Raw genomic sequence first — 12,274 nt, forward strand, 5'->3', positions numbered from 1 at the left:
ATTGACCTCATGAGCATACCCATGAACCATACTCAATCACCTCCATAGCTATAACCCATAATTTCCTTAATCCTATCCTACTCGAAAAACAATTTTGAAATCACTCGGACAGCACTCCGTCGTAATATTTTATGTATACTAATAATATCTTGAAATAATAGGAGTAAATATATATATGTAAATCGATTGAGAGAGTTTAGAGAAAAATATTTTCAAGTTTCTATGAAATAATGAAACCTATTGAATTCTATTTATAATAGATTTTTGAATTATTAAAGTGAATTATTAAAGTATGAATTATTAAAGTGAATTATTAAAGTATGAATTATTAAAGTGAATTATTAAAGTGAATTATTAAAGTATGAATTATTAAAGTGAATTATTAAAGTATGAATTATTAAAGTGAATTATTAAAGTTAAAGTAAAGTAAAAATAAAGTAAAGGTAAAGTTTAAGTATAGTAAAAGTATAAAACTATGTACGTATGATACGCGTATAAATATATATAATGTTAATTTAAATCGTTATATATATTTAATAAAATAAAATATAAATATCGTTATCTTTATCATACTAGTTAAGTAATGAGTTGTCAAGAGTGGTTCTAGATATTTATAAAAGTTATATACGTTTTAATAATAAAGTTCTTTTTAAACTGAAAACGTTTTTGTACGTTTGAAACTAAATAGATCAATCGAGTCTTTATGAGATTCAATCTTCCACTATCCTTTGTCTAGTTCTCAATGATTGGCAATTTGTTCTTATTTATAAATCACTTTACCATTTTCCGAATATTGTTAAAATGGAAAGATTTCTCAAATCAACGTGGGCCTTTCAATAGAGACTTGTAATCATAATTCAATATATCTGATAATTCAATCATTTGATCTTATCTTCTAATTCCATTGATAAATATTTTGAAACAGATACAATCATATAAAGTATTTAATCTAATATTTTGTTTATGTTTCAAGTTATAATATATATACACATATACATATATAATCATATTCATTTAATGGTTCGTGAATCGTTGGAACTTGGTTGAGGTTGAATGAATGTATGAACATAGTTTAAAATTCTTGCAATTTAACTTAACAAATATTGCTTATCGTGTCGGAAACATATAAAGATTAAAGTTTAAATTTGGTTGGATATTTCCGGGTTGTCACATGATGTAAGCAGTTATAATGCCGAAATAATATTATGGTATGTGCATGCTGTTGAAATGCTTTCCGATTATGCTTTAAACTCAATCGATTTTCCAACTAATAGAACGTAGTTATAGGCTATGTTATTGGAAAGTCGCGAACCCCGATTCAGAGTACACTATATGTGTCACCCCTTGGTAAGAGAAGTCTATCGGATACAACGTAAGATCGACTGAGGCACACCGGTTGTAGTAAGTCTATCTAGCTTTGGATTCCAACTGAGGACTCTTTCGTAGTGAAACATCTGACTAGACCCTTAGTACATTGTCGGTCCTAGACCATGCTAGTGTAGTCACCAAGCATATAAACTTCGTACGTGCATGCTGAAGCACAGCGGTTGTTGTAAGTTGTACCTCTGCTAAGTAAAGCCATGGAACCCGGTTAGTGTTGACTAGTACACTGCACCATAATGCGGTCTCAAGCATTGCTCCCCGCTTGAGGGATTCTTAGTTAATTAAGGAACTGTTTGTTTAGACACATAAAGGATTGGACCGTTAGTTTGACTTGGCCATGGTGTTCTTTATGGTTGAACTCTTTCTAAGGGCCTAACTATCTTTCAAAACCAATCATTAATGAAAGCATTAAAACACATCGCGTCTCTCGGATATGGTAAACCATGTATTCTATTATGCTTAAGAAAGTTTAGACCATTTTGGAATGTTAATACGTCACCCAACCGAGTCGCTCAATTGGATGAGCCGTCTGAACGTGTATGCCTGTAGTCAGACTGCACGGGCGTCGGGGGTAAGGGACGTTGCTGTCTATTCAGAATCTTCAAGCCTAACGCAGTACCCAGTGACATGTCTTATGACAGGGGCGTTTAGGACCAGTGTAATGAATACAAGGCCTCTGCCTATTCATGAGCCAGCATTCCATAATATCGGCAGAATAACTGATGAAGTCATAGTATGCACTCACTTTAACCTTATCTGAATTACGAATTTTATCACATTTACTTTATCTATCTTATAAATTAGAAAATCCCAAATTAAATAACCACTATTCCCTAACTATCTTAGGCTTAAATATAGGTTCGATTCTACTGATATCTCAAAAATACGACTCTAGGTCATACTTCCCTTACTTATAAGGAGTAGGAAGATTTAGGCCCTGCTAGATATAAATTTAAAACAGTACCCTCTCCCACGAGTGGCTGAATATGGCGAGCCGCGGCCCGACGACACCGCGCAAATAAAAACCGTCCGTTTCGACCATATCACGGGAAAAGTATAGTTTTTGGTGCCGCTGTCGAGGAACTGGTATCAAGCAATACTGCTCTCTATCAAACTTATTCACAGACATTTAGTGGTGTCTAAGAAAGACAATTATACACGGACTTGGTTGTTGGATTTTCCGAACAGTCACCAATTATATTGGGACCAAAAGGATCCTGCCTCTCCGTAGTCAGCCTGGGCACTTGGTTTGTTGAATAGTTCGTGCGGAGCTCTGTTACCGAAATACCAGGGAATCAGTAGCCAGAACCAAAAACATATTCAACCGTAGGATAGTTAGTTAATTAAATTAGACTACTTTAGATTACTTTAGATTAGATTAGATTAGATTACATTAGAATTAGATTACCTTAGACTAGTTTAGTTTACTTTAGATAATTTTAGTTTATTTGCGAAGAAAAAAAAAGGCATACCCAGTGTATGACCCAAACCCGATCTAGACCAAGGCCGTTGTTATTCGTACCTGATCCAGACGCAATAATCTCTAAAGCACGCAAGGAAGCACTAATCAGAAATCAAATGGCGTTACGTGTTACTTTAGCAGAAAACACCAAACCCTCGATTGAAGGTCGAGGAGGACCAATCAGATTTCCAGAGATTCAAGGACACTCGTTCGAGTTAAAACATCACATCATCCAGCTCATCCAAAATAGCTGTCAGTTTCTTGGATTACCAAACGACGATCCTAATTCTCACCTTAATAAATTCATATCTCTTTCGAACTCCTACAAACAGCCAGGGATAGGACAAGATATAGTCCGGCTATACTTGTTCCCCTATTCTCTCACTCATCATGCTCAAACTTGGTTTGAAGGACTGGAAAAAGATTCCATCACGTCATGGACGGAGATGGCTACTAAATTCCTAACTAAATATTTCCCTCCTTCTAAAGAAACCAAACTGAAGAATGACATCATTAATTTCAAACAAAGTTATGATGAATCTCTTTACACTGCATGGGAGCGATTCAAAACCCTGCTGAAGAAATGCCCTAATCACCAACTAGAACGGTCAGCCCAAATCTGTACCTTCTACAATGGTCTTACGGTAAATCATAGGACGACGATCGATGCTGCAGCTCAAGGGAATCTGATGAACCAAACCGCAGACAAAGCATGGGAATTGCGCGAGAACATGACAATGCATCATCATGACTGGAACAGTGGTGAAACAACTTCATCATCTGCCCCACTCTCTACACTTAATAATCAAATGGAGGCCATCAAACCCCTCATGGATAAGATGGAATCTCTTGCTAAACAACTCGGAGAATTGAAGACGTATCCGCAGCAGGTTAACCAAGCTCAGGCTTGTGTTAATTGTACTAACAAAATTGAGTACGAAAACCCTGACGGTTCAGTCTGTTACGTCCAATACCCAGCTCGTCCACCAAATCCCGGATTCAATCAACCACCTAGGGTTAATCAATTTCAGTGAAGCAATCAACCTTTCCACTATCGCTATCCACCTTATCCAGCCCAACAATCTCAATTGACCTACGATCAACCACTTCCACTCACTGGTCCCCCAGTTGAGGAAAATTCCCCTACCATGAAATGTCCCGTTCTTATTGATTAAAAACGTTCCATATTAATTGATTTCGTTGCGAGGTTTTGACCTCTATATAAGACGTTTTTCAAAGACTGCATTCATTTTTAAAACAAACCATAACCTTTATTTCATAAATAAAGGTTTAAAAAGCTTTACGTAGATCATCAAATAATGATAATCTAAAATATCCTGTTTACACACGACCATTACATAATGGTTTACAATACAAATATGTTACATCGAAATCAGTTTCTTGAATGCAGTTTTTACACAATATCATACAAACATGGACTCCAAATCTTGTCCTTATTTTAGTATGCAACAACGGAAGCTCTTAATATTCACCTGAGAATAAACATGCTTTAAACGTCAACAAAAATGTTGGTGAGTTATAGGTTTAACCTATATATATCAAATCGTAACAATAGACCACAAGATTTCATATTTCAATACACATCCCATACATAGAGATAAAAATCATTCATGTGGTGAACACCTGGTAATCGACATTAACAAGATGCATATATAAGAATATCCCCATCATTCCGGGACACCCTTCGGATATGATATAAATTTCGAAGTACTAAAGCATCCGGTACTTTGGATGGGGTTTGTTAGGCCCAATAGATCTATCTTTAGGATTCGCGTCAATTAGGGTGTCTGTTCCCTAATTCTTAGATTACCAGACTTAATAAAAAGGGGCATATTCGATTTCGATAATTCAACCATAGAACGTAGTTTCATGTACTTGTGTCTATTTTGTAAATCATTTATAAAACCTGCATGTATTCTCATCCCAAAAATATTAGATTTTAAAAGTGGGACTATAACTCACTTTCACAGATTTTTACTTCGTCGAGAAGTAAGACTTGGCCACTGTTGATTCACGAACCTATAACAATATATACATATATATATTAAAGTATGTTCAAAATATATTTACAACACTTTTAATATATTTTGATGTTTTAAGTTTATTAAGTCAGCTGTCCTCGTTAGTAACCTACAACTAGTTGTTCACAGTTAGATGTACAGAAATAAATCGATAAATATTATCTTGAATCAATCCACGACCCAGTGTATATGTATCTCAGTATTGATCACAACTCAAACTATATATATTTTGGAATCAACCTCAACCCTGTATAGCTAACTCCAACATTCACATATAGAGTGTCTATGGTTGTTCCGAAATATATATAGATGTGTCGACATGATAGGTCGAAACATTGTATACGTGTCTATGGTATCTCAAGATTACATAATATACAATACAAGTTGATTAAGTTATGGTTGGAATAGATTTGTTACCAATTTTCACGTAGCTAAAATGAGAAAAATTATCCAATCTTGTTTTACTCATAACTTCTTCATTTTAAATCCGTTTTGAGTGAATCAAATTGCTATGGTTTTATATTGAACTCTATTTTATGAATCAAAACAGAAAAAGTATAGGTTTATAGTCGGAAAAATAAGTTACAAGTCGTTTTTGTAAAGGTAGTCATTTCAGTCGAAAGAACGACGTCTAGATGACCATTTTAGAAAACATACTTCCACTTTGAGTTTAACCATAATTTTTGGATATAGTTTCATGTTCATAATAAAAATCATTTTCTCAGAATAACAACTTTTAAATCAAAGTTTATCATAGTTTTTAATTAACTAACCCAAAACAGCCCGCGGTGTTACTACGACGGCGTAAATCCGGTTTTACGGTGTTTTTCGTGTTTCCAGGTTTTAAATCATTAAGTTAGCATATCATATAGATATAGAACATGTGTTTAGTTAATTTTAAAAGTCAAGTTAGAAGGATTAACTTTTGTTTGCGAACAAGTTTAGAATTAACTAAACTATGTTCTAGTGATTACGAGTTTAAACCTTCGAATAAGATAGTTTTATATATATGAATCGAATGATGTTATGAACATCATTACTACCTCAAGTTTAGTAGGTAAACCTACTGGAAGTGACAAGAAATGATCTAGCTTCAAAGGATCTTGGATGGCTTGAAAGTTCTTGAAGCAGAATCATGACACGAAAACAAGTTCAAGTAAGATCATTACTTGAAATAAGATTGTTATAGTTATAGAAATTGAACCAAAGTTTGAATATGATTATTAACTTGTATTAGAATGATAACCTACTATAAGAAACAAAGATTTCTTGAGGTTTGATGATCACCTTACAAGATTGGAAGTGAGCTAGCAAACTTGAAAGTATTCTTGATTTTATGTAACTAGAACTTGTAGAATATATGAAGAACACTTAGAACTTGAGAGAGATCAATTAGATGAAGAAAATTGAAGAATGAAAGTGTTTGTAGGTGTTTTTGGTCGTTGGTGTATGGATTAGATATAAAGGATATGTAATTTTGTTTTCATGTAAATAAGTCATGAATGATTACTCATATTTTTGTAATTTTATGAGATATTTCATGCTAGTTGCCAAATGATGGTTCCCACATGTGTTAGGTGACTCACATGGGCTGCTAAGAGCTGATCATTGGAGTGTATATACCAATAGTACATACATCTAAAAGCTGTGTATTGTACGAGTACGAATACGGGTGCATACGAGTAAAATTGTTGATGAAACTGAACGAGGATGTAATTGTAAGCATTTTTGTTAAGTAGAAGTATTTTGATAAGTGTATTGAAGTCTTTCAAAAGTGTTTAAATACATATTAAAACACTACATGTATATACATTTTAACTGAGTCGTTAAGTCATCGTTAGTCGTTACATGTAAGTGTTGTTTTGAAACCTTTAGGTTAACGATCTTGTTAAATGTTGTTAACCCAATGTTTATAATATCAAATGAGATTTTAAATTATTATATTATCATAATATTATCATGTATGAATATCTCTTAATATGATATATATACATTAAATGTCTTTACAACGATAATCGGTACATATATGTCTCGTTTAAAAATCATTAAGTTAGTAGTCTTGTTTTTACATATGTAGTTCATTGTTAATATACTTAATGATATGTTTACTTATCATAGTATCATGTTAACTATATATATATCCATATATATGTCATCATATAGTTTTTACAAGTTTTAACGTTTGTGAATCACCGGTCAACTTGGATGGTCAATTGTCTATATGAAACATATTTCAATTAATCAAGTCTTAACAAGTTTGATTGCTTAACATGTTGGAAACATTTAATCATGTAAATATCAATCTCAATTAATATATATAAACATGGAAAAGTTCGGGTCACTACATACCACCCAGATTAAAAAAACAACTAATCCCACTCTCGGAGCTGATGATCAGTTAACTCAGTTCATTCAAGGACAACAACAGCTAAATCAGAGAACTGCAGCCAGAAAAGATCAGACGGAGATACTAATGAGAAATCAATTGGCTCTGCTAAAAAGTTTGGAAACGCAGCTCGAACAGCTATCACAACGCCTTGAAACCCGAACGCAGGGAAGATTTCCAAGTAATACTATCCAAAATCCCCACATAGAAGAAGCAAAGCAAATGGATTCTGTGATCCCAGAGAAAGAACTGCGGAGAAGGTCAGCTAGTTCGCGTACCTTATCCTGGAAGGCTACAAGAAGAACCATCCAAGCTTGATTCCTTCAAACTCGATGGAAGAATCCTGGAAACTATGTCCAAAGTTCCCAACCAGAAGAGATACATCCGAAGGCTTCTTTCTACAAAGAAGAGGATACCAGACTCTAACAAAATTCCACTGAGTGAAGAATGCTCTGCATTACTCAGAACTCTCTACCACCAAGCCAGGAGATACGGGCCGATTCGTTTTCCCGTGTTCAATCTACCAATCTGGAACCATTCATGCGCTAGCAGATTTAGGAGCAAGTATCAACCTAATCCCCAACTCTCTCTACAAGAGATTAGAGTTAGGAGACTTGTCACAAACCAAAATGACAATCCAACTTTCCGATCACACAATTCGATATCCTAAGGGCATAGTTGAGAACGTCTTGGTGAAAGTTGAGAAATTCTTGTATCCTACGAATTTCGTAGTAATGGATATTAAGGAAGACCTACACACACCAGTGGTGTTAGGAAGACCTTTCATGAATACGGCTAGGACTGTCATTGATGTGTACAATCAAACCTTGATCTTACGATCACATGATGAGAGCGTTACCTTCAAAATTGACCTACCAACTGATCTTTCTGGACAGGCAGAGATGTTTGCTATTTCCACCAGATGGATCACTTCCGATGACGAGTCTTCACCACCAGCCAACGATACCGCGATGGGTGTCGAATCACAGTTTGTAGACGACCCAGAAATGGAAGAAGAGGATCCCAGCGAAGAAATAGAGGAAGAGTAGGAATCTGAGGAGGAAGAGGAAATGGAAGACGTAAAAGAAGCTGCGACAATACCCGCTCCAAGCACTGAGCGTCATGAAGAAATAATGAGGCTTGAAACAGAAGATCACAGTTTAATCATTCGCTTCAAAAAGAAGACCGACAAGGCTGAGGTTAAGGATATATAAATTGATCCTGCAAGTGTCAAAGTGGAGAATCAGAATACTGAAGAAACCCGTTCATCAGACGCATCCTCAGAAGAACAACATATCGATGATGACGAGGAAGAGCAACATGAAGACATTCTGAATAACTCACACTCTCCAACAGAACCAAATCAAGGGGAGCTGGACTCTTCTTCAAATCGGATTCCGGTTATATCCACACACACAGACATGATAACCTTCATCAATGATACCGATGAATTTGAAGACATTCTTGAAGCCATCCGAAAATCAACCATTGATTTTTCGCTACGCTTAACAGAATGAATTATGGCTATCAGAGAAGAACACAACCTTTATCTCCGAAGAGAAGACAATGATGTTGAAATCCTAGAAGAATGCATTCAAGACTTCATCAATTCTCTTCACGATCATATCTATCACGAAGAAAGGCAACGAGAGCATAATTCAGTGGTTCGAACTATTCTTGAGACAAGATTCTGTCGAGATCAGAAGATCATTTACTCTAGGGTTTACAACGCCTTAGCCGGATCTGCACTTCCATTCTTACGAAACCAACGAGCACTACTGACTCTCATCTGGAAGCATATGGATCTTTCCACCGTACGCCCGACTTATCACTCTGATTTGCAAATGATCGAGGATATTCACAGATTTTTCGCTCTTTTGGAAAATGATAATTTCGAAAGCACACCAGACAGACTAGTGATTTATGTAACAATTGATCACCATGCTGATCTGATTATCAAAGAGTTACGAGAAGCTGTTATGGAGGAAGCAAGGCGAAACAATTCATTCTCTCATCTTGAACTAGATCGAGTCAACATTGCCACCTATATTACGAAGCAGCTATCGCGTATCTTCTACGAATCCGCAGATCCAAGTTTCACATTTAAAGCCGATGTCGGGAGATATACTCAAAGACGGTGAAATTAATACTCGGATTAGGATTGTGATATCGGCTAAAAAGTCACATTTTCACCCCTGTATTAAAGCCCAAAAACAAGAAAGATTCGAACTTTGTCGGCAAAATACCCACTTCGTCGGTTAGAATTGAAGAACAAGTAATTACGAAGGCGGTGCAAAAAGAATCAAGAGAATCGGAGCTAAAACAAAGATTCTAGAGCAAAAACGGTGAAAGACAAGAAATCAAGTTACGATCTAGGGAATCAAGGCTGACCAGCATCAGAACCGGCCTGCCATACGGGCTGCCATACGGCCTGCCTGTATGGGATACAGCCTGCCATACGGCCCAGCAAACGCCCCCAAGAAACGGGCTGCCAGCCATACGGGCTACCATCAGGCCTGCCAAACGGCCTGTCGGCCGTATTTTGGCAAATTCCAAGTCAATTTAAAGGGTCTTTGTCATTCATTCCAACACACACTTCAATTCACCTTTTTCTCTCTATTGTACAATATTAGTCATACTCTCAAGGCCTTCGACTCCGTGCGAGAAACCTAGTACCCGAAGAAGAACGCTGAAGATTGTATTAGAAGCGGTCTGGAGTCTTGAAGTTGTCACTTTTGTATTCAGAACTCATTTAATCTACTGGTACTTCTATCCTTTATCTTATATAATGTTTTATGATATTGTTGCCATGATTAGCGAGTAGTTATCTTTAGTGTATGCTATGATGTAAGAAGTTATAATGCCGAAATAATATTATGGTTTGTGTATGCTTTCAAAATACTTTCCGATTATTCTTTAAACTCAATCGCTTTTCCAACTAATAGAACATAGTTCTAGGCTCTGTTATTGGGAAGTCGCGAACCCCGATTCAGAGTACACTATTTGTGTCACCCCTTGGTAAGAGAAGTCTATCGGATATAACGTAAGATCGACTGAGGTACATCGGTTGTAGTAAGTCTATCAAGCTTTGGATTTCGACTGAGGACTCTTTCGTAGTGAAACATCTGACTAGACCCTTAGTACATTGTCAGTCCTAGACCTTGCTAGTGTAGTCACCAAGCATATAAACTTTGTACGTGCACGCTGAAGAACAGCGGTTGTTGTAAGTTGTACCTCTGCTAAGTAAGGCCATGGAACACGGCTAGTGTTGACCAGTACACTGCACCATAACGCGGTCTCAAGCATTGCACCCGCTTGAGGGATTCTTAGTTAATTAAGGAACTGTTTGTTTAGACACATAAAGGATTGGACCGTTAGGATAATCGAACGTGTTCATGGAAGTCAGCTTGACTTGGCCATAGTGTTCTTTATGGTTGAACTCTTTTTAAGGGCCTAACTATTTTTTACCAATCATTAACAAAAGCATTGAAACACATCACGTCTCTCAGATATGGTAAACCATGTATTCTATTACGCTTAAGAAAGTTTAGACCACTTTGGAATGTTAATACGTCACCCAACCGAGTCGCTCAATTGGATGAGCCGTCTGAACGTGTAAGCCTGTAGTCAGACTGCACGGGCGTCGGGGGTAAGGGACATTACTGTCTATTCAAAATCTTCAAGCCTAACGTAGTACCCAGTGACATGTCTTATTACAGGGGCGTTTAGGACCAGTGTAATGAATACAAGGCCTCTGTCTATTCATGATCCAGCATCCCATAATTTCGACAGAATAACTGATGAAGTCATAGTATGCACTCACTTTAACCTTATCTGAATTACAAATTTTATCGCATTTACTTTATCGGTCTTATAAATTAGAAAATCCCAAAATAAATATTCACTACTCCCTAACTATCTTAGGCTAAAATGTAGGTTCGATTCTACTGATATCTCAAAAATACGACCCTAGGTCATACTTCCCTTACTTATAAGGAGTAGTAAGATTTAGGTCCCGCTAAATATAAATTTAAAATAGTACCTTCCTCCCACGAGTGGCTGATCCTGGCGAGCCGCGGCCTTACGACACCGCGCGAATAAAAACCGTCCGTTTCGGCCATATCATGGGAGGATACTAGTTTTTGGTGCCGCTTCCGGGGACTTGGTATCAGGCAATACTGCTCTCTATCAAACTCATTCACAAGCATTTTGTGGTGTCTAAGAAAGACAATTATACACGGACTTGGTTATTGGATTTTCCGAACAGTCACCAATTATATTGGGACCAAAAGGATCCTGCCTCTCCGTAGTCGGCCTGGCCACTTGGTTTGTTGAATAGTTCGTGCGGAGCTCTGTTACCGAAATACCAGGGAATCAGTAGCCAGAACCAAAAACATATTCCACCATAGGATAGTTAGTTACTTTAGATTACTTTAGATTACCTTAGATTAGATTACCTTAGATTAACTTAGGTTACAATAAGATTAAATTAGATTATCCTAGAATAAATTAGCTTAGATTAGCTTATTATAATTTAGTTTATTTGCGAAAAATTAAAAACAAAAAGGCATACCCAGTGTATGACCCAAACCCGATCTAGACCAGGGCCATTGTTATTTGTACCTGATCCAGACTCAATAATCTCTAAAGCACGCAAGGAAGCACTAATCAGAAATCAAATGGCGTTACGCGTTACTTTAGCAGAAAATACCAAACCCTCGATTGAAGGTCGAGGAGGACCAATCAGATTTCCAGAGATTCAAGGACACTCGTTCGAGTTAAAACATCACATCATCCAGCTCATCCAGAATAGCTGTCAGTTTCATGGATTACTGAATGACGATCCTAATTCTCACCTTGATAAATTCATATCTCTTTCGAACTCTTACAAACAGCCAGGGATAGGACAAGATATAGTCCGGCTATACTTGTTCCCCTATTCTCTCACTCATCATACTCAAACCTGGTTTGAAGGATTGGAAAAAGATTCCATCACGTCAT

At 36.6% G+C, this 12,274-nt stretch overlaps 1 non-coding gene across 1 annotated transcript; it reads right to left on the reverse strand.

Annotated features, from left to right (window-relative positions):
* Nucleotides 1-3,339: 3,339 nt before the first annotated feature.
* On the reverse strand, nucleotides 3,340-3,446 carry LOC139894859 (small nucleolar RNA R71). The gene has a single exon (XR_011775339.1). It is a non-coding gene; the product is annotated as a small nucleolar RNA R71 (small nucleolar RNA).
* Between the last annotated feature and the right edge of the window lie 8,828 nt (nucleotides 3,447-12,274).

Source organism: Rutidosis leptorrhynchoides, chromosome 2 (assembly GCF_046630445.1).
Source record: "Rutidosis leptorrhynchoides isolate AG116_Rl617_1_P2 chromosome 2, CSIRO_AGI_Rlap_v1, whole genome shotgun sequence".
In the NCBI taxonomy this organism is placed as follows: Eukaryota; Viridiplantae; Streptophyta; class Magnoliopsida; order Asterales; family Asteraceae; genus Rutidosis; species Rutidosis leptorrhynchoides.